At 48.2% G+C, this 21,420-nt stretch overlaps 1 protein-coding gene across 7 annotated transcripts in view; it reads right to left on the bottom strand.

The window, feature by feature from the left end:
• Positions 1-19,636, bottom strand: part of HERC1 (HECT and RLD domain containing E3 ubiquitin protein ligase family member 1) — a 185,013-nt gene extending 165,377 nt beyond the window's left edge. For all 7 annotated transcript variants that reach the window (XR_016439229.1, XR_016439230.1, XM_090028113.1 and 4 more), the window contains exon 1: positions 19,501-19,636. The gene's annotated coding sequence lies outside the window, so the exon portion shown is untranslated. The remainder of the gene's footprint in view (positions 1-19,500) is intronic.
• Between the last annotated feature and the right edge of the window lie 1,784 nt (positions 19,637-21,420).

Raw genomic sequence — 21,420 nt, 5'->3', positions numbered from 1 at the left:
AAGGGCCAGTGTATGTTGCACCCTGCACATGGGCCAGACTCAGTGCTGTGGGTGCTGCATGTGGGCCAGGGGGTTGACACAGGGCATACACCACCAGACTGGACCTGTGCACTGGCTCCACCATGGCCCGATTGGGACCAGCCATGGCACCAGTGCACAGGGCTGATCCAGAACAGACTCTGCATGCATTGTGCACCCCAGACCTACCCCCTGTACTATGTTGAGTGCCTGTGGCGCTGGGTCCAGCCCATGCGCCAGACTGGCTCTGCACATCACATGCAGGGTCAGTCTGAGACCCACGGTCCGTACCATATGGCATCACAGGCTAGATCTGGCCCAAGGACCATACATTTGACACCCCTGGGCTGGAGGACAAACACAGTGACTTCACTTAACTAACAGACTGCCAGCCTTATTCTATAACATCTTCATTTTTCATCAGTGCAGTAGACAATACACAGTAGCAGACAATAAGGCCAAGCTTAACCACTGTTTCAACAATCCAAGCAAGGGGAAGGCAGCCAGGCAAGTGGGAATTTTTTGGGTCAAGTGACATTTCAAGCCTGAGTAATAAAGGTTTCATTTCACCTCCTATTTTCACTCTTCAAAAAGAAAGGAAAATGCAGAACAACAAAGTTTGATGAAGAGATGCACATATTTTTGCATCATTTATCATGTCCTTTTACCAACTGTTCTGTTCTTTCCTTACCCCCTTCTTCTTGCAGTGGACAATTTAATAGCTTATGGCTGTTCTGAAACCAAAGTAAAGGCAAGATTAAAAAAAAATATATATAAAAATGAACGAACCTCTCTCATAGTAATGACTAAGTTAATTAAAATGAAGCAAGGGTCCCATAAGCATTGTTCTGAAGTTTAGCTGAGTCCTGATCCGGAGCACAGTCTCGTATCATGACTATGTTTTGCAATCCAAATATGGATTAAAGACCCTTTCTACCAACCTCAACTTCTTGGAATGAGACATTTATTTTATTCTTCCTTTGCTTGCTACAGTCAGCATGGCTCCTGTTTCTTTTAAGGCTTCAGACTGGAACTCCTCAAGTGCTTAGAACTCACATGGAAGTCTACTATGTAAGAAGGAGTTTTTAAAGTGCTTCTGTTCTTGTAAGTGGCATGTTATTTCAAGGGATTAATAGAAATGCAACAAACTGGTATTTTTATTTTAAAAAATCTCAAAATGGGGTGCATCCTGCTTTATAGAACAGCTTTATTACAATCAACACGTCTCATTGTCTAAAATGAAGTTATTAACCACAGGCCACACAGTAGTAGGCTTTGAATAGTAACTGTTTTTAGTTACTCAAGCCAAGTTCTAATTGATGGCTCAACAAGGGCAACAGCTCTTTACTATACAGGCATACCTCAGAGATATTGTGGGTTCGGTTCCAGACCACCGCAATAAAGCGAATATCGCAATAAAGCAAGTCACACGAATTTTTTGGTTTCCCAGTACATATAAAAGTTATGTTTACATTATGTCTAAAAAAACAATGTACATACCTTAATTAAAAAATACTTTAATGCTAAAAAATGCTAACCATTTAGCCTTCAGCGAGTCGTAATCTTTTTGCATTCACAACTTAGGCCGAAAGCTAGGCGTCTTGCGCCAAGCAGTTAGCCATCTCGGCTTTCAACATACCTTCCTCACTAAGCTTAATCATTTCTAGCTTTTGATTTAAAGTGAGAGACATGCGACTCTTCCTTTCACTTGAACACTTAGAGGCCATTGTAGGGTTATTAATTGGCCTAATTTCAATATTGTTGTGTCTCAGGGAATAGGGAGGCCCGAGGAGATGGAGAGAGACGGGGAAACGGCCAGTCGGTGGAGCAGTCAGAACACACACAACATTTATCAATTAAGTTCACCGCCTTATATGGGCGCAGTTCGTGGCACCCCAAAACAATTACAATAGTAACATCAAAGATCACTGATCACAGATCACCATAACAAATATAATAATAATGAAAAAGTTTGAAATATTGCGAGAATTACCAAAATGTTACACAGAGACATGAAGTGAGCAAATGCTGTTGGAAAAATGGTGCCGATAGACTTGCTCGATGCAGGGTTGCCACAAACCTTCAATTTGTAAAAAACACAATATCTGCGAAGCACAATAAAACGAGGTATGCCTGTATTATGAATTCACAAAGGAATAAAATAAATATTGTATAGTATTTTAAATTAATCAGAGACAGACTTGGTTTGTTTGGTACTTTGATGCCCCCAATCAAGTACAAGTTTTTCCTAATCAATTTAATTGAAAGAAAAAGAACTTAATGAGAAGCTAGTGAGAAAAAGCAAGCTGCAAGGCTTACTTTTATATTTTGTGATTATGTAATAGATGATCTAAGACACCTTATTATCCCTCAGAAGGTTCACATTCCACAGGCTTTCTTTCTTAACTACTCTACCTCCTGTGGCAATGCCATGGTTGAAGAAGTCTTCTAAGAACAAATGAGATGTGAAGAAGCTGCCTTTATATCAATTCTGATTTCCTTCAAAACATGTCCAGAGATTATCACCTTTCCCCAAGAGCCTTGTTTTCAGCTCTGATAAGCTTTGCCAAGCTATGCTCAGTTACATCATAGCCATTGTCTTAATGATACTCATCTAAACAATATCTTTAATTACAAGAACAAAAACTTCGTCTTAGGTAAGGTATCAGCTGGGAAACAAATGGAGCAATGCATGTTATACTATTTGCACACAAGGAATAGGTGTCTGCATTTCAAACTAGTTGCATCTTCTATGTGGCAACTAGCACAACTTCTAAACACAGAAAGCACTTCCATAACCCAGCCTGTATGTAACCAGCAACATACACACATTACTACAACCAGACCTTTGTCCACAAGGAGTAGGAACAGTTTTGTTGCCTTCTGGCAAGACAAAACATTCTTGGCCACAGCTACAAAACTGAATAGCTGGGTATTAGGCTGAATCCAACTACCTTCCAGATTGTGGCCTTCTTCAGTAGGCAAGGAATCACTGCCTCTCAAGGAGTGGCAAACTATATAAAATCTATTCCCCTCCACCCTCATGCACACACCCGCCCACCCCCATACCCACACCCACCCGCCATGGCTGTTTCACATTCTTTTAGAACCATTCACCTTTTGGAATTAAGCATGGTGAAAAATCCCTTTAAAAGTTTTGCCAAATTAGATAGCATATCCCATTCCATAAAAATCATGAATCTACCAATTTAAATACGTAAGAATTGACAAATGTTTTATACTTTAACATGAATATTGTTCGGGGGGGGGGGCTAGGATTTAACCTGAATGTCTGGTTGAACATTGCTTGGTGGATAGACAGATTTCCAAATGAATTTCCTTTTTTTTACAAAATGGAACTATGAGACACTAGACAAACAAACAGCAAAATCATTCTCCAACATAATTCAGGCTAACTCCATCTTAATAGAGACGGACCTTAAAAGCACAACTCCACCCCATACTTGCTATCATGTGTACCTGCTTAGACATGTAAATAAGAAAGGATTTGTGATGTGACAGCTTTCATCAGACATGGACAAAAGGAGAATAAACAAAGTTCAAAAGTGAAGACCCCTACAGAGAGATGCTGCCCATGGCACGCACAGTCTTCTGTTAAATGAGAAGAAAGGAAACATTCATGAGAACTACCTTGTGCCTCTCTATGCAGGAGTGGAATAGTACTCATGTAATCATATTTGCTCCCAAAATGTAAGGGCCTCCTCCACTGGGTTAAGTTAAAAAACTAACACAAAATAATCTCTCTTCCTCTGCAAAATGATACTCTTCTCTTCCCCTCAAGTAGTTGTAGTTGGGGCAGCTCAACTGTCCAAAGACTTCAACTGTAAGCAAATGACACAGAACTCTCAACATAAGAGACAAGTACCATAAAGACCCATCCTACTTCCCATATCCTCTAGCACAGGCAACTCTGAAGCCTAAGATACCAGAGATAGTTGGTAAATTGCTGTAAGATATTGCTACCTGTGCAAATCTATCCCATTCTCTATACTAATTACAAAGTGTTTAGTACTAAGGGTTTTGATCAACAGGCAGCAGAACGTGTTCTTTAGGTAGTGCAACATAAGTTATTTCAGACATGGGTACCAGAGTAGCAGAACAGGTTCCCTCTGTTTTAAATCTTTACTAGCTGAACTGGTGACAAATCATGGTGACTTCAGCCTCTTAGGGTTGGATCTGGCTAGGCTCCTATTTGGAGCCATTTCTCTCTGTCTCCAACAGACACTGGTAGGACAGGACTCCAAAAGCAAGCAACTGGAGAACTCTCAAGCCCCTGACACATTACATTTAAGACATGATTAACCAGTCTTAAACTGTTACCCCGATGCATATTCATGTAAGTAATGGTGTAATAAAACAAGAAATAAGCCATAAAGTTATTACACAAAAAGTGTGTAATAACTCTGTAGCTGGCTCCTATCATGCCATTAATTGAACGTGGAATATGGTGTGCCCCTGCAGCAGGCTTGGGCCTAGCTGCAGGGGCACACCATATGCCCCCATGGCTAGGAGCCCCCTCAGCTGACAGGACTCCCAGCTGTAGTGGCAAAGGGTATGCTCCTGTGGCTGGGAGACCCAACAGTTGATGCGGCTCCCAGAAGCAGGAGCTTGCTACTTGCCAATGAAGGAGGAACCCAGGATTGGGATCCCAGGCTTCCCCTGCACCAGCAATAAGGCTTGATGGGGTCTGATGCTGGATCCCACAGCCACACCTCCTTGCCATGCATGTGTGACACTGCAAGAAACATGATTGTGGGGATCCCCCACAAGAAACCATCATATCTTCATTTCCATGTCTGCCAGGGGCCCATGTGGAAGCATGACTCAAGCCAGACACTAACAGTAACAAACTGACTCACAAACTGAAGCTTCTTCCAAAATCTCCCAGAGTCCCAAGTGGTCTGCATCAATTAAATCCATCATCACCACCCCCAGTTTCCTCTTTTCTGCAGTTAAAGGCAGGATATGAAATACAACCAGCAAGGGATTTAAGAAAAAAAATGTAATAAGGAGGAAATAAAAAATAATCTACAAGTATGTCCAAAGCAAAAGGAAGACCAAGGAAAGTGTTGGTGCTTTACTAAATGCAAAAGGTAATCTAATAATGGATTATGGGGAGAAGGATGAAGTATTTAATGCCTTTTTTACTTCATTCTTCATAAATGACAAGTGTAGCTGGCAGTAAGCATAAAGGAGAAAATAAGCAGCTTAGAATAGCTGAAGAACAGGGTAGGGCAGGGGTGGGCAATTATTTGGGCTGGAGGGCCACTTAAGACGTTTCAGCGAGCTGTGGTGGGCTGGGGGGGAAAGGCAATTGGTCCTATCTGCCCCGCACACACCACCAGGGGCACTAAACAGAGCAGATGGGGTCCATGGGGATTAGCCTGGGACCCCTGGGGGCAGGGCATGCACAGTCAGATGAATGGGATGGGTGGGGGGAGGGGGGAAAAGTGGCATCTGGGAGTGGGACAGGCAGATAGGGCTGGGGCGAGAACTGGGATTGTGGGGAGTGACAGTTCAGGGCCAGGGCCTGGGGCAGAAATGTGGTCTGCTCCCTTCATGCCCCTGCAGGCAGAAACAGCGCCTGTCGCAGGGACATTGCAGGGAGCAAGATGCTGCTTCCTACCCAATTGTGGCCCCAACCCATCTGCCTGGTTAAGCACCCCTGCCCGCAGGGATCCCAGGTTGGTGTCCAAGGAGACCCATCCACTGTCCTCTCTACCCAGTACCCCTAGTGGTGGGTGTGGGGCAGACCGGCAGCAGCAGCCAGGCAGAGGGTATGGCCACCACACAACCTCTGTCCCACCATGTGGCCAGCCTTATCTGAGACCTCTTGCCTTTCTGACATTAGTATATTTATAGTTACTTTTTGCTTACTGTTATACAAGCTATTATTTATCTATCTAATTTTAACTGTCAAGTCTTCATTTCTCCAGCTTGTCACAGACTGCTGCACCATGCAGCACAGCTTGGAGAAGAGGTGAACAGCCCCCAGTAATGAAAGAACAGGTTAGGGACTACTCAAAAAGCTAGATGTGCAAAATGACAGTTATAGGCAGTATCTTCCTTATAAACAGCCCAATCTTTTCAGTCTCTTATGTGGAATTGTTTCAAAATCTTTAATCATTTACATTGCCCATTTATACACTCCTCTTTCTGGTACACATTTTTTTTAAGTGTTGTGATAAAAACTGAGCAGAGTTTTCTACTGACCATAGGAAAGCAGGCCTGGATGGGATCTCATGTGGTCAGTATCGTCCCTTACCATCTAACCTGCTCCTGAAAACTTCCAGGAATGGAGATTCCACAGCTTCTCTAGATAATCCATTCCAATGCCTGACCATAATCAGAAAGTTCTTCCTACTCTCCAACCTAGATTTCCTCTGTTGCAGCTTGAGGTCACTGCTCCTAGCTCTATCCCCTACAGCCACTGGGAAAAGTCTTTCTCCATTTTCTATGTAAAAATTCTTCATGTATTTAAAGACTTATCAAATCCCCCTTGGTCCTCTCCAGACCAGGGATGCTTAACCTCCAGCCCATGGGCTAAATGCAGCCTGCAGAGCCATTGTATCTGGCCTACAGGCTCCCCCTGGGTCCAGAAATTTGGTCACAGGGGACCTCTGGCCACTAATATTAACCCTGTCCTCTGCCAAATTCCCAAATCCCAAGTCCCACATGGTGGGTTGGGCCTGCACCATGCCTCCTAACTGCCCCCGCCCGCCCCCTGAACAGCCAGGCCACACTCCCTCCCCCGGCTTCTGCATTAAGGCCATGCCCCCTTTCCCCAACAGGGCTAAGCCGGGACTGAGCCACAACCCGTCCCTCCACTGTAGGGTCAGGTCATACCCTTTCTTCCCCAGAGAGCTGGGTCAAGCTCCTATCCCCTACAGGGCCACATTGGGGCCAGCCTATCCCCCAACCTGCCCCAACCATGAGCACCCACCAGATTGGGACCAGTGGCACACAGAGAGACTTGGCACTGCCCAGCCAGCCTCCTAAGGAAAAAGATTTAGCACCGTTGGTCTAGACTAAATCTTAGTTCTTGCAGCCTCTTCTCAAAAATTATATGATGCTGAACCTTCTGTTTTTATGATGGTACAATGCTTCCAAAGTTTTTACTTTATATACTGCACAAATCTAATATATAAAACTAGGGGTGCACCAACAGAGATATTTGGGACTGATACCGATAACCGATTTTTAAGGAAACATATCAGCCCATACTGATCCAATTTCCAAGACCAGACCAGCAGCTTGAAGAGCAGTGTCTAGCTGGTACATCTGTTATGGTGGAAGGAGAAGGGAAAGGGAAGGGGCATGGGGTAGGAGGGGCAGATTGAGGCCCCTGAGGTGAGGGAGGGAGGGAGGGAGTGGGGTTGGGGCAGGCACTGCACAGCTAGGTTGGGGTGGGGCACAGGACAGAGCCACACGCAGCTCATCCAGGGGTGGCACAGGGAGGGAGGTGGCTCCTGCCACTGCATACACTCCAGGATGACGTGGTGGGGGGCAGGGGTGGGGGCATGTGCCCCCCACCACTCATCTGCCCAGGGCAAGGCGGCTGCCGCTACAGGCCCAGCAGGGCTCTACCCAGTGGGGGCTGGGCCGAGCTGCACTTGGGGCAGGCAGTGGCAGTGCTGGGAAGCAGCTATGGGTGGGCTGCAATCACCCCAAAATTTGCCGCAGCCCTCCCAACCCCCCTTCCCAGTGCTACCACCACCCGCCCCAAGTGCAGCTCGGCCCAGCCCCTGCCAGGAAGAGCCCTGCGCAGCCCCAGCCCCATGCAGATGTGGAAGCACACAACCCCCCACGCCTTCCTGGGGTGTGCGAAGCAGCATGAGCCCCGCCCCCCCCACCACACCTCTGTCCTGCACCCACCCTGCCCATGTTGGGCAGGTTTGCAAAGTTGCAACACTGAATAATCTTTTCAGGTGTTTGCACTGCTTAAAAATAGGGGTGTACCAATAAAGATTTTTTGGACCTGTGCCAATGGCCGATTATTAACAAGCCATATTGGCCAATACCAACCTAATTGTTGATATGCAGCCCAGCAGCTTGGAGAGCAGCGTCCGGCTGGTAAGTCTGTTAGAGGGAAGGAAGGGAGTAGATCGAGGCCCCTGCAGTGAGGGAGTGGGGCTGGGGCAGGCACTGCCCAGCCAGAGCAGGGCACAGAACGGATCTGCAAGAGGCTCATCGGGGCGGGGAATGACAGGGGAATGGGGGGGGGGGGGGGGGGGGGGGGGGGGGGGGGGGGGGGCGCGAAGATCCCACCAGGGAGCCATGGGGGCGTGCCCCCCTGGATCTGTGCGATGGGGCAAGGGCGAGTTGCTGCTGCAGGCTGGTCTCTTGCCAGCTGAGAGAGGGGTTGGGCCAGAGCTGCACACAGGCCAGGCAACAGCAATGCTGGGCTGGGGAGGGGAGGCTATGGAGTGGGCTACTACCCCAGAATTCGTCACTGCACCCCCTGTAGCCCTCCTTCCCAACGCCATTGCCCCAAGCACAGACCTGGCCCAGCCCCCCTGCCACCAAGAACCTGGTGCAGCTCCCAGCCTCAGGCTGCCCTCTTCCCATGTACATACCTGGGGGAGCACTTGCCCCCTATGGCTCCCCCGGGGGATGTGTAGCAGCAGGATCTGCCCTGCGTACACCAGATGAGCTGCTCATAGCTGTGCCATGTCCCACCCTGCCCTGGCTCAGCAGCGCCTGCTTCAGCCCCACTAACCCCCTCACGACAGGGACTTCTATCATCTCCCCCCTCCCTCCAATGTCCCTTCCCTCCCCTGCCCCTTCCCCGCCCCGCAACAGGTTTACCAGCCACATACTGCTCTTCAAACTACCAGGCTGACCACGTGCATGCGGCAGCTGTGCACATGCAAGCGGCATTTATTGGCGACATCAGCCAAAAATAGCCAATTGCCGATAATGTCAACTTCCCGTTTATCAATGCTGATATGATATGGACCAATGTATCATATGTATCAATGTATTAACCTCTACTTAAAAAAATAAGAAAACGATCAATTCATGAATTTACCTGCTTATTTACTGATTTCCAACCCACATAAGGTATTCTAGAGCAGCACTTCCCAATTGGTCTGCCATCAGGCATGAACAGGTGTGCCATGGAATTCTGGGGAGCCACGCCCCCTCCATCCGTCTGTAGCAGCAGTAGGTGGAGGACGCATGGCTCCAGCCAGCGATTCAAGCACCGTGTTACCCTCCCTGCCCCACCCCCAACTCTGCATCAGGTGTGCTGTGATTTTTTTTATTTATGCAAGTGTGCAGTGGGACGGAAAAGGCTGGGAAATACTGTTCTAGAGGTTGGCTGGGAGAGAAAAAGTAATGATTCTTTTCCCTTCCAAAAGAGAAACGGGCACAAAATCTATGCCTTGGCTATACAAAGATTTTGTACCAGTATAACTACTGCAATTAGTGTGATATTTTTTAAAGCCAAACTTGCTATATTGGAACTCTCTCCTTAATATAGACCAGGGTAGTCAACCCCAAGCACAAGTGCCAGAGTATGGCATGCAAAGGCATTTTGTTTGGCATACGTGCCTCATGGTGAACAGAGGGGGAAGGACTGGGGCTGCATTGCCACAGCAAGGATTAGGCCCCTCTTGGCTCTCCTGTCATCTGCTCCTGGCATGCCAACATCTTGCAAGTCAAGGTTGAGGGTATTTTTGACACTTTGCCCAAAGTCCTTGCCTGGACAAGGGAGATAAGGTTGATGTCATATCTGGATTTCAAGAAGGCCTTTGACTTGGTCTCCCATGATGCCCTCCTGGCTAAGCTGGAAAACTGAGGCCTTGATCATCTCACAGTCCGATGGCTGGGGAGCTAGCTCCAGGGCCGCACCCAGAGTACTGGCTGATGGGAACAAATCAACATGGTGTGAGGTGACTAGTGGTGTCCCTCAGGGCTCAGTACTCAGGCCAGTATTCTAATGAAAATGTTGAAATGATCTGGATTCAGGCATCAGATGCAGACTGGCAAAGCTTGCGGACAACACAGAACTATGGGGGAAGGTGGTCACACTAGAGAACAGGCTGGGAATACAGGCCGACCTGGACAGGTGTACAAGGGGGGTGGACCAAAACCTGATGGCATTTAATGCAGAGAAGTGCCGGGTAGGAGGAAAAACCAGGGAGGAAAACCCAGCTTCATACTTACAGGCTTGGCAGTGCTACACTTGCTAGCACCACGAATGGAAGAGACTTGGGGGCTCTGACTGGCCACAAGATAAACATGAGCCACCAATGCAATGCCATGGCTAGCAAAGCAAAACTACCCAACCTCTGGCATGCATCCATCGATGTATTGCAAGTGAAACCAGAGACATCATCCTCCCACTCTACTCGGCCTTAGTGAGACCACAGCTGAAGTAGTGCATCCAGTTTTCGGCCCCCTACTTCAGGAGGGACTTGGATAAGCTTGAGAGAGTCCAGAGGAGAGCTACCCCCATGATCCACAGCCAAGAGAGGAAGCCTTATAAGGAGAGGCTGAGGGACATGGGACTCTTCAGCCTGACAAAGAGAAGGCCCCAGGGGCGACTTGGTGGCAGCCTGTAAGTACATAAGGGGGTAACACCAGGATCCGGGAGAACAGTTGTACACCAGGGCTCCCCAAGGGATAACAAGGTCTAAAAGCCACAAATTTCTGGATGGCCAATTTAGACTGGACACAAGGAAAATCTTCTTTACAGTCTGAGTGTCCAGGGTCTGGAACAGACTCCCCACAGAGATGGTGCAAGCACCTAATCTGGACTCCTTCAAATGGCGTTTGGATGCTTACCTTGTGGGGTCATTTGACCCCAGCAGACTTCCTGCCTGTGGCAGCGGATCTGGACTGAATCTCGCGAGGTCCTTTACAGCCCCTAGTGTCTATGAATCTAGGAAACCCCTGACATATACTATTATACTGGCATAGCTTGTATGAGCATGAGAAAGTTTGTTTTAGTTTTTCCTCTTTACCCACTGATATAACTATCCTAGGAGTGCATTCCCCCACCACCCTCTTTAGGCTGGCTTAGTCTACTCCTCTTAAGTCAGTGAGTCAATGAAGTTCTCAGTTTAAAGCATCTTGCACTTTGAACACCCATGGGCAAGAGCTCTTATTCACAGCACTGTCAGGCTGGCTCTTCCTTTGGATTTTCAGAATACCTTCAGTCCCAAAGATATGTTGGCTGTCCAAGGGAATTTCCTCCTAACCAGGTTCATAGTGAGCTGGGTACCTTTCTGATGCCACAATCAAACTTTCCAGATGCCTATCCCAACGGTCGATGATGGCTTCCTTGGCAAGAATCCAGTGCAGTTCCTTCTAATAACAACCACAGGTTAGAACAGGAGTATTACCAGAGTACTGTTTTTGTCTCCAAAAACTATTTTAATTCTGCAGGAGCTCCTTTGTGATGCTCCAGCACTGGAACATGCCTTGGAAGAGCCCCTTCTCCCATGTTTCCCTTAATAGACATACATTTATTGGCATTCTAGTGACTGCTTCTAAAATGCAACACCTCTCCCCAAAAAGCAAGGAAAAGAACCACAGAGAGAAACAGGGCACGGCTGTTTCGAGCATATAAGTCCAGAGGTGTTACAAACATATAATTCCAGGGGCATGTCAGCAGGAAAGTTATTTCCAAACAAGATGATTTCATAGACATTAGGGCTAGAAGGGACCTCGGAAGATCATTGAGTCCAGCCCCCTGCCCGAGGTGCAGGAAGTCAGCTGGGGTCATAGGATCACAGCAAGATAAGCATCCAAATTTCTCTTAAAGGTGTTCAAAGTAGGTGCTTGAACCACCTCCAATGGCAGGCTATTCCAGACCTTGGGGGCTTGGACAGTAAAGAAATTCTACCTTATGTCCAGCCTGAAACGGTCTTGCAGGAATTTATAATTGTTTGACTTTGTTATCTCTTGGGGCACTCTGGTGAACAACTGTTTCCCCAGATCCTGGGGAACACCCCTGATAAACTTATAGGTGGCCATCAGATCACCCCCAAGTCTGCTCTCAGCCTGTTGTTGTAAGGTCTGTTTTCCTGACCTCTGATCATGTGCATGGCTCTTCTCTGGACTCTCTCATGCTTCTCCACATCCTTTTTGAATTGTGGAGCCCAAAACTGGATGCAGTACTCCAGCTGCAGACTCACCAAGGCCGAGCTCAACGGGAATGATCCCAAACGCACGTAAAGAGACAAGCAATTCAGCTGTGAAGCAATGTATCACTATCTGACAGAAGATGGGCCGACAAAAGTGATATAGTTAATCTGAAATAAGGATACATTTCCAGTAGGGCAGTGTGAAATTTCACCAACTGTTTCGTTTTGACTCCTTTTGAGCTTGAAACAGCAACATCGAAAAGAAATGAAATGACCGCAGTGAAAATGTTTCAAGTTTCAAACCTGAAGCTGGGCTTGCCTGCAGGAAAACAGAAAGTAAGGAGAGGGAGGGGGAAAGGACACAGTGAAGGCATGCCTTGGCACATATGCTGGAGAAAAACTGCAGGAGAGGAAAGAAGGGCTCTGTCACAGTTTGGCTGCCTGAGATGCTGCTAGTGCTACTGTGCTGCTGCTCACTAAGTTATTATTTTACCTGTTGTTACTTAAAGTGATGAACCGGACTGAGGCTCTAGGGGAGGAGGAGAGCTCGTTGGGGCACACTACCATTTCCTGTACAACCCCAGCACCAGCAAGGGCACGCCTTAATTTAACACACACACACACACACACACACACGTTTTGCTTGTCAGCAGCTTGAGGTGCAGTATCCCAGAAACCCCTGCACCTATCTCCTTGAAAGCTGGCTGACTTCATGCCCTCAGAAGGGGCTACTATCCCTGCTGTTTTCATCCAAATCTGTCAAAAAATGACAAATTTATAGGCAGTATCATGCTTCTCCATTATAGCTTATGGGTGAAACATTGAAACAGCACTGAGATAGTGAAACAATTTTGATGAAATGAAACAGAACAGTGCTTTCGAAATTAAAGGAAACTCAAAACAAAACACTGTCTTGTTGAAATGGAAGTCAAAACTAAATGGTGCTGTTTCGCACAGCCCTAATTTCCATAGACTTTATACCAGTATAACTCATTCCAAAATTGTAGGTCACTTTAAAGTGGATAAAAGCAGGCTACTTCATATAAGTTGAAGAGGGGGGAGGAACGCTACCACCACTTGTTTTATTAATATGATATTCATTCCTGTATCTATGCACAACTAACATACACATACATTTTCCCTTGAGGACAAGCCTTTACTTCCATATAGGAAAGAAAAGAAACAATACCAGTATAACTACCTGCAAACTAAGGAGACTGTACCAGGTTTTACCATTTTAACTATATCAATATAGTTAAACTGTATCAACGAGTACAACTCATGATCAAACGAGTACAACTATATTGATATAGTTAAAGTGGTACAAATTGCAAGTAGAGAGGCAAGGTCCAAAACACTTTAAATAGCAGCTGGAAACGAATGCAAAAAACAGGAGCCACAATGCAAAATTCTACAGACAACATTCCAGCAACAGGTAATAATAGATAGCTGACATCTTACCTAGGCACTGTCCTTAGAACAGGAATGTCAAACTCATTCAGGCTGCACATGAAGCACAAGACTCCTCCCAGACAAGATCCACAGGGTTAGTAACAACTAGGGTCTAATAGCACCAGAACAAGCAGGGCTGCATCCACACAGTCTTTCTTTGCTCCCACGCCAACAACAGCAATGCATATTGGGGCCCAAAGGGCCCAAATTGTGCTGTAGGCCATGTCCCCACACTTCCTACAACCCAAAATACAATAGCTCTATGAGCTGGATCTTGACTGTGGGCTAGATCTTTGCCAACCCTGCCCTAAACAGGTCTCCCCCTTTTTTCTTGTTAGCCATTTGGTTTTATTCTATATTAGATCTCTAAGAAAAACATGGGGTGAATTAGATCTATTCAAGAAGCAAAGAAAAGGGAGCAGCTGATAGAATAAGAAAAAGGAGATGTTTGTTAGGCAAACTATAAAATTATTTTTTAACATATTCATGGTCAACGGCAGATCCAGAGAGGGAGCAGTGGCTCAGATGCACCCCCCTTTATGATGCTTTAGAAGCAGCAACTAGGGTGCACTGATAGAGATTTTGGGGGCCAATAATCAATTTTTAAGGAGGCATATCGGCCAATACCAGTCCAATTTCTGATATAGCTGCATGTACCTGGTAAGTCTGTTTCTGGAAGGGGAGAGGGGAGGGAAGGGCAGGGAAGGGAAGGGTAGGGTAGGGTGGAGCGGGGCAGATGAAGGCCCCTGAGGTGAGGGAGAGAGTGGGGCAGGACAAAGCCACAGCTCACCCAGGTGGTGCAGGGGGGTGGAGCATGGGTGGAGTGGTATCCCCAGATCTGCGCAGGACGGGGCGGGGCAGAGTGGACTGGGACTGGGGCTGTGCTGGGCTCTTCCTGACCAGAGGTGGGGAGGGACTGGGCTGGGCTGCACTCAGGGGCAGGTGGCGGTGGTGCTGGGAAGGGGGGGCTGTAGCCAACCCAAAATTCGCTGTAGCCCCCGCCCCTAATCCCCACTCCCAGCAACACCACTGCCTGCCCCAAGCACAGCCATGGCACAACTTCCCCCCCCACCAGAAAAAGCCCAGCACAGCCCCTGGCCCCACCCCACAGCTCACTCCACCCACACTCCATGTAGATCCAGAGGCACGTGGCCCCACCCCCGTGCCCTCCTGGGGTGCCCACAGCAACTGGAGCCACCCCCTCCCTATGTCCCCCAGACAAGCCAAGGCTCCGTCCCCACACCCTGCCCCAACTGGGCAGTGCCTGCCCCAGCTCTACTCCCTCCCTCACCGTGGGGGCCTTGATCTGCACCCCCAACACCCCTTCCCTCCCCACTTCCCTTCTACCACAACAGACTTACCAGCTGCACGTAGCTCTCGAAGCTACCAGGCTGTGTTCCTTGCCGCCTATGTGCTGTGCTGTGGCTGTGCGCATGAACAGGCATTTACTGGCCAAATTATCGGTCACATCAAGCCGATTACTGATACAATCAATTTTCTTTATATCAGTGCTGATCTGATAGCGGACCAACGCATCAGTGCACCTCTAGCAACAACCAGACACATATTTTTAAGTCCCCAAATCAGGAAAGAATTCCCCAACCCCTCCTTTCCCCTCAAGGCTCAGCAGCATGCTCCCTCCCCTGGCCTGCTTTTCCCCGTCACCAGCTGCCTCAGGGACAAGGCTCCAGAGCTGTTTCTACCCCTTTCCAGCCAGGCTCTGTAGTGAGCTGGGCTCAAACAGAGACAGCAACAGTGGGTGGGCTCCTCCTCCCCACACAGTCCCTCAGTGTTCCCTGACATCCCAGGAGCAGGCACAGAAGAGGGGAACCTGCCTGCTGCTACCACCATTGTCTCTAGTCAGTCCTGTCTCCATGTATAGCTTGGCTGGAATGGGGCAGGAGTGGTTCTGGAACCTCTTCCTCTCCCACTCGCCACCCCCATCAGCTGGGGACAGCAGAAGGCAAGGGAAGAGAAGGGAAATGACAAGCTGCACTGCACAGAAAAGGACACTGTTACCTAACTGAGGACTTAAGAAAAGATCCCAGCTGCTGCTCTCACAGCATGGTATACTCACCCCGGTTGGAGGGAAATTACTGGGAGCAGGGGTGCAGCTACCCATGCAGCGTCACTGTTGCTCTCCCACCCATCTTTAGCATTCATACCCCACCTTAGAGCCAGATTTTATTTCACCTATTAAACATCTAAACAGACCTAGGTTCCTAAGCATAATCAAGTTCCTAGAGTTCAAGTCCCCCAAAATCCATTAATACATATATTTTGGTAAAATACCATCCACTAACCCCCAAGATTGAGTCACAAAAAAATCCACCTTTTAAATTGACTGTTTTTCAGGGACTCTAACAGAGCAGAGCAAAATCACATTTAGGCCCTGTCTATTTGTTACAGGCATTGTGAAATTCACTGGTTACCTGCACAACTACCTTAAGACGAGTGACACGTGCAAAGTACCCATCACACAATAAAAAAAGCTCCAACCAGCTATAATGTTAGACCTCAAAAATGTGTACAATTTTACAGCTGGTTGCTACTGAGTTTTAATTTGTACTTATAGCAGGGTGCCCTATCAGCTGACAGGGCTCCAAGCTGAAGGGGTACACATTGCCCAGTGGGGGCTGTGAGTCCCACAGCTGCTCGGGACTCTCAGCCCAAGCAGCTGCCGTCTCTGGGTTCTGGCAGTGCCCCATAGTTGTTTAGACCCAGAGTACCATATCTGTGGACACTGGGTCCCAACAGTGGGTCTCCTGGCAATGCCCCCACCCACAGGAGTGCATGAAAACCCCAGGGAGGGAGGATAGCCAGAGGAGTGATCTCCCTTCCCCAGGAATACATAAAACTTTTACTTATGATCACATGAAAAAGTCTATTTGCCAATGGGAAATTGACAGGTAAGGAAAATCAAGTTATCGCCCCCCCCCCAAACAACTGTACAATTAGTACTAAAAGTAGTTTCTAGACTTCATGGTTGTGGAGAAAAACCATCAGAATCTGAACTAAGATGGCCCTTGAAACTAAGACACGCTATAGCCACCTTGGTAACTCTGTGAGGCTCTTCCCCAGAAAAAGAAGAGAAATTGAAATGTTGGCTTTATTATTATTATTTAGAATTCAGCCTACAACAGAGAAACTAACAAGAATTGTATCAATTTCACTTTCCACTTCTTTGGAAAGAGACATAACACTTGAGCTAAACAAAAGCAGAAGGTAGAAGACAAGTAGCACACATCTAAAGTCATTTTCAAGAGCAGCCAAAACAGAGAATGATCAAGAAAGATGCTCCACATCAGCATGCCTGTAGCTGTCAGGAGACAGCCTGTTCTCTTTCCAATAAGCAGAAAAAGGCTCTAAGTTTATCAGACACATTAACTAGAGAATAACACATGTGATGAAGTCCCTAATAAATGTCCAAGGACACATTTCCAAGGATGTACTACTGCTCCTCCCCACAGCAGGGAGCACAGAAGTAATCATTCCATCAGATCTTACAATCTGCTTAACTCCACTCACCCTATCTTTCAAGAGCTTGGAGCTAAGCAAGGTTATTGGTTTCTCAAAGTCCTGCTAAGAAGCGTGTGGGGAAGATGTGGGTGTGTGCATGTGGCAGTGTGTGTGTGGGGGGGGGGCCAAATTTTACCACCCATTACATTAAGAGGTTTTAAAAAAGTAAGAGGTTTTGGGGAAAAAACTAAACAAAAATAAGACTTATCTGTTGAATGTTTAAAGTTACATAAGAATGACAAATTATTTTTCTGTAAAAGTAAGATCTTTTATATGAACAACTCAAGCACAGCTTTAAGTTATGAACAGAAATGTCCCAAGAAATTATTTTATTGAGGACCTGTGCCAACTCAATCTGCTAAAAGATCTAATTTAAAAATCAAAGTTATAAGTTACAGAAACAAAGTAATGTTCACATACAGTATGAAGTTTCTACGAAGTTTAGAACTGTCTCCTGTTGTGCCCTTTATTTCATATAATTGTACAGCTGTATTGTCAAATACTTTCTGATCGTCATAATACAAGGAAAGCATATGGTTTTTTCTACCTTCTCTCTTGTAAATCTAAGGAAATTAACCAAAACATATTCTTAAGCCCATCACCCTTAAAGGCAGGAAGTCAGAAAATGAAGGTAAGATTTTCAAAACATCTTTGCTCATTTACACTATACACATACAGTATTTTAGTTAGCTGTAAGATGATGGGCCATTTGTGCCCTCATATAAGTACAACTGCTAGTTATTTCAGCAAGACTGAAACAACATGTTTGAGAGAGAAAAAGTCTTGTACATGTGGCATATAAATTTCTCAGACTGTATAAAATGAACTAATACATAAATTAAAGTTCTTTAGAATTGTAATAAGCTCTTTTCTTCAGAATGACAATCTGTATTTTTGACCACTCTGAACACAGATGATGTGTCCTATTACAAGCACTTACAGATTTCTGTCTCCTCTTTAAATCATATTGAAACTTCCAACAGGGAATGGAGCTGCCTGGACACGTTTCAACAGACTTGATGACAGCAGGCCAATCACAACAGGTAATCAAGGCCGGAGGATATACTTGGCCAGTTCCCAGACAGTGTGTAGTCTCTGCTATTGATTGCTAAATTCAACAACCACAAAGTTCAAGGAAAAATCTTTTTCATCTTCAGCTACATTACCTGATCTCTTTTGACCTGTCACCAGCACATCATGAAGGAACAGTTATTTCAGAAGCAACACGAGGAACGAAAATATCTATTTTCTAGAGGTACTGAAGGGCAGAACACAGAACTGATGGCTCCAGATGTTCCACGTACATAACACTGCACAGTACATGGATCACCAAGTAACCATGTGCAACTTGAAGTGAAGAAAATCTGCCAGCAGCTACATGGTTCTAAGCACCCCTATGGACTGCAAGTACAAGAATCAAGCATCAGGTACATCATGATGCCATGTGGTGACGCACAATCACAGTTTTGATGACAGAAAGAGAAGGACAACAAAACCATTTCTGGTTTGCTTATTTTAAATACTTAAGAAGCAACTAATTCCAACCCTGGGTCTCTTTCCACTTTCCCAGCCACACAGACCATGACACCTTTACCACTAAGGCCACAAGTAGAATGATCCATGATCTGTTCAAGAAAGGCAGCATTAACAAATGGTATTCAGCAATTTTAGATCAGGAGAAAGAACTGTATCAGATGCAAAGCCATGGGGGGGAGGGGTCGACAAAAGAAAAGGTGGAGGGGACGACTGCCCCCAACACTTGTGCCCTGTGGGGGCCCCGGGTTACAAAACAGCCAAGTGAAGCCGTTGGGGCCTCCCTTTTGTTTGCACCAACCCACTGGGCTGCTCCGGGTGCGGGGATGTGGCTGCCCTGCTGTTGTGTCAGCATCTGCAGGGCCACGCGAGGGATCCAACGCGGCGAGGCAGGCGGCGCTCCTGTCCCTCCCCCCAGGGCCAACCCCAGCAGCGCAGCAGCCCAAGGGCCCCGGGGAGCGGCGAGGAGGCCGCACCTCACCGCAGCGCTCGACCAGTCCCGCCTCGCGAGCAAAACCGAGGCCAAAAGAGCCGTGCGCAGGGGGAAGCGGCCCCGGTCCCGGCCCCGGGCGGGCGCGCAGCGCTGGGCACGGAGCACAAGCCCGCGCGGGCAGGCGGCGGTTACGCGGTCGGGGAGAGGGACCCGGCCACACAACAAAGGCACCTGACGCCCGCGGCGGGCTGCGGCGCCCCCCCGACTGTGGGCCCCGCCCGGCGGCGAGTGCAGCTGCAGCTGCAGCTGCCCCGGGGGAGGGTGCGGCGGGGTGACCCCTCCGGCCCCGCGCTGAGGAGACGCGCCGCCGCCCCGCCTCCCACTCCTCCCGCTGGCCCGGCGGCGCAGGGGGGCGCCGTGCGGAGTTACCGGGTCGGGGGCGGCGGGGCCCGGCCGTATCCTCTCGGCAGCGGCAGCAGCAGCGGCGGCTTGTCAAAGGGAAAACATGACGCGGGAGGAGCGAGGCAGCGAGATCTCGCGGGGCTGGCGTCCACGTCTCGCGAGCCTTGGCCTCCCGGCCTAAGCGACGGGGTGGGGGGTGCTGGCTGTCTGGGGGCGGCTCGACTCGGCCTCCTCCTCCTCTTCCGGCTCCTCCGCCCCCGTCTCCCCCGCGTTACTTGCCTGCGAGCTGGGAGCCCGGCCGGGGCCGTGACACTGACGAGCTCCTGGCAGCGGCTGCCGCAGCCCCGAGCCCGCGGGATGACGTCACGCGCCCGCCACGTGCGCCCGGGGCGGGCGGGTGCTGGCTCGTTGTGCTGGTCGGGCGGCTGCCCCGGGCCTTGCAGGGGATCCGACACCTGGCTCTGACACGGCCACTGCCCGCGGCAGCCCCGGCTCTGCCGCAACTGGGATGCACTTGAAAACAGAAGACCCCGCTCTCCCGGGGTCAGATCGGATAAGGGAGAAGCAGGGCAGGAAGGGACCTCCACAGGTCACCTAGTGCAGTCCCCTGCCCCAGGCGGGATCAGCCCTATCCTAACCCTTCTACACAAGCCATCATCTCAACTCTGCATAAGACATAACACAGACCTACCCCTCCACCCTGCCCCAGGTAAAGCCAGGGAACTGGGGCAGCCACCATCCTGCTTCTTTCTATGAAATATCATCACTAGATGCTCAAGAGATCACCTCAGAGGCTGTGGCCCCCTCCACAACAGAGATCCCTCTTGCCCAGTACCCAAGAGGAGAGAAAAAGGCAAAATGTGCAAACCTGCGACATCATAAAAGATGTTGAGAAGAAAGCAGAGAGAGTTGTCTCCTGCCCTCTGGTTATTTCCCCATGTGGTATTGTAACCAGTGCCATGGTTGGACTGCTAATATGGAAACCATCATGAAAGCGCAGGCCCTGAGAGAGAGCTCCACAAACGGCAGCCTGGCAGCAAAGACACCTTGAGATAAACCCTGATGGCTCAGCTCTGAGGCAGACAAGAAAGACAAGTCTGTGAAGGATATGGTCATTCTGTGGTATGAGACTGCAGTCCTGCCCCCTGGCTGCAGTTGGAGCATCCCCAGACACGTGCCAACCATATTTATAGAACAAGTAGGGACCTGCCTAATTCGCTGTTTCATGAAAACTGCAAAATCCGGGGTTGCCCACGAAATCCATGAGAAAAAAAACTTAAAAGTAAGTTGTTAAGTCTGATTTCATGGGCAACCTCAGATGACCAACCTCAGGGCAGAGGGGCAGGCTGGATGAAGGCAACCAGCAGTCAAGATGACAGCCACCCCCTTCTCCCTCCTCTTCTTCAAGGCCTATCCACCAATCAGTGCTGAGGGGTGGGGCCACTGCAAAACGCCCACAAAATGGTCTCTGTACCAGGACAAAGCTGCGACAGTGATTTTGTCTTGCTGCACGTTACATAGGTTCCTAAGAGTGAGTACACTTGGCTTAGGTATTGATGAAGATGCTGTTTGTACAGAAGAGCCTAGTGCTGCTGTTACTGAGGAGATGCCACCACTTGAAGGAGATGATGACACATCACTAGGGATGCACTGAATTTGTGATGTTGTAGGGACCCCATAAAAGCCTGAAACTGGTGAGCAAATGGCCAAAAAAGGGAGCTGCAAATGGGTAGGAAGCCCTGGCATGGGGGGAACCAGAGGTGGGGGAGATTTGTGAGGCGGAGCCTGTGCGGGGCCCACTGCATTCTGATCATGAAATCTGGAGGCAGCTGCCCTGAATTTGGTAGGACCCTACACATCACACATGGAAGAAGTGGATTAAATGGTCTACTAGCTTACAGAAACTTGTGAACATTTCCTTGACTAATGAATGAGTTATATATTGCA

This window comes from Crocodylus siamensis, chromosome 15 (assembly GCF_052110815.1).
Source record: "Crocodylus siamensis isolate JL-2025a chromosome 15, ASM5211081v1, whole genome shotgun sequence".
Lineage (NCBI taxonomy): Eukaryota > Metazoa > Chordata > Crocodylia > Crocodylidae > Crocodylus > Crocodylus siamensis.
The sequence above is the reverse complement of the archived record's forward strand: the minus strand, read 5'-3'. Positions and strand labels throughout refer to the sequence as shown.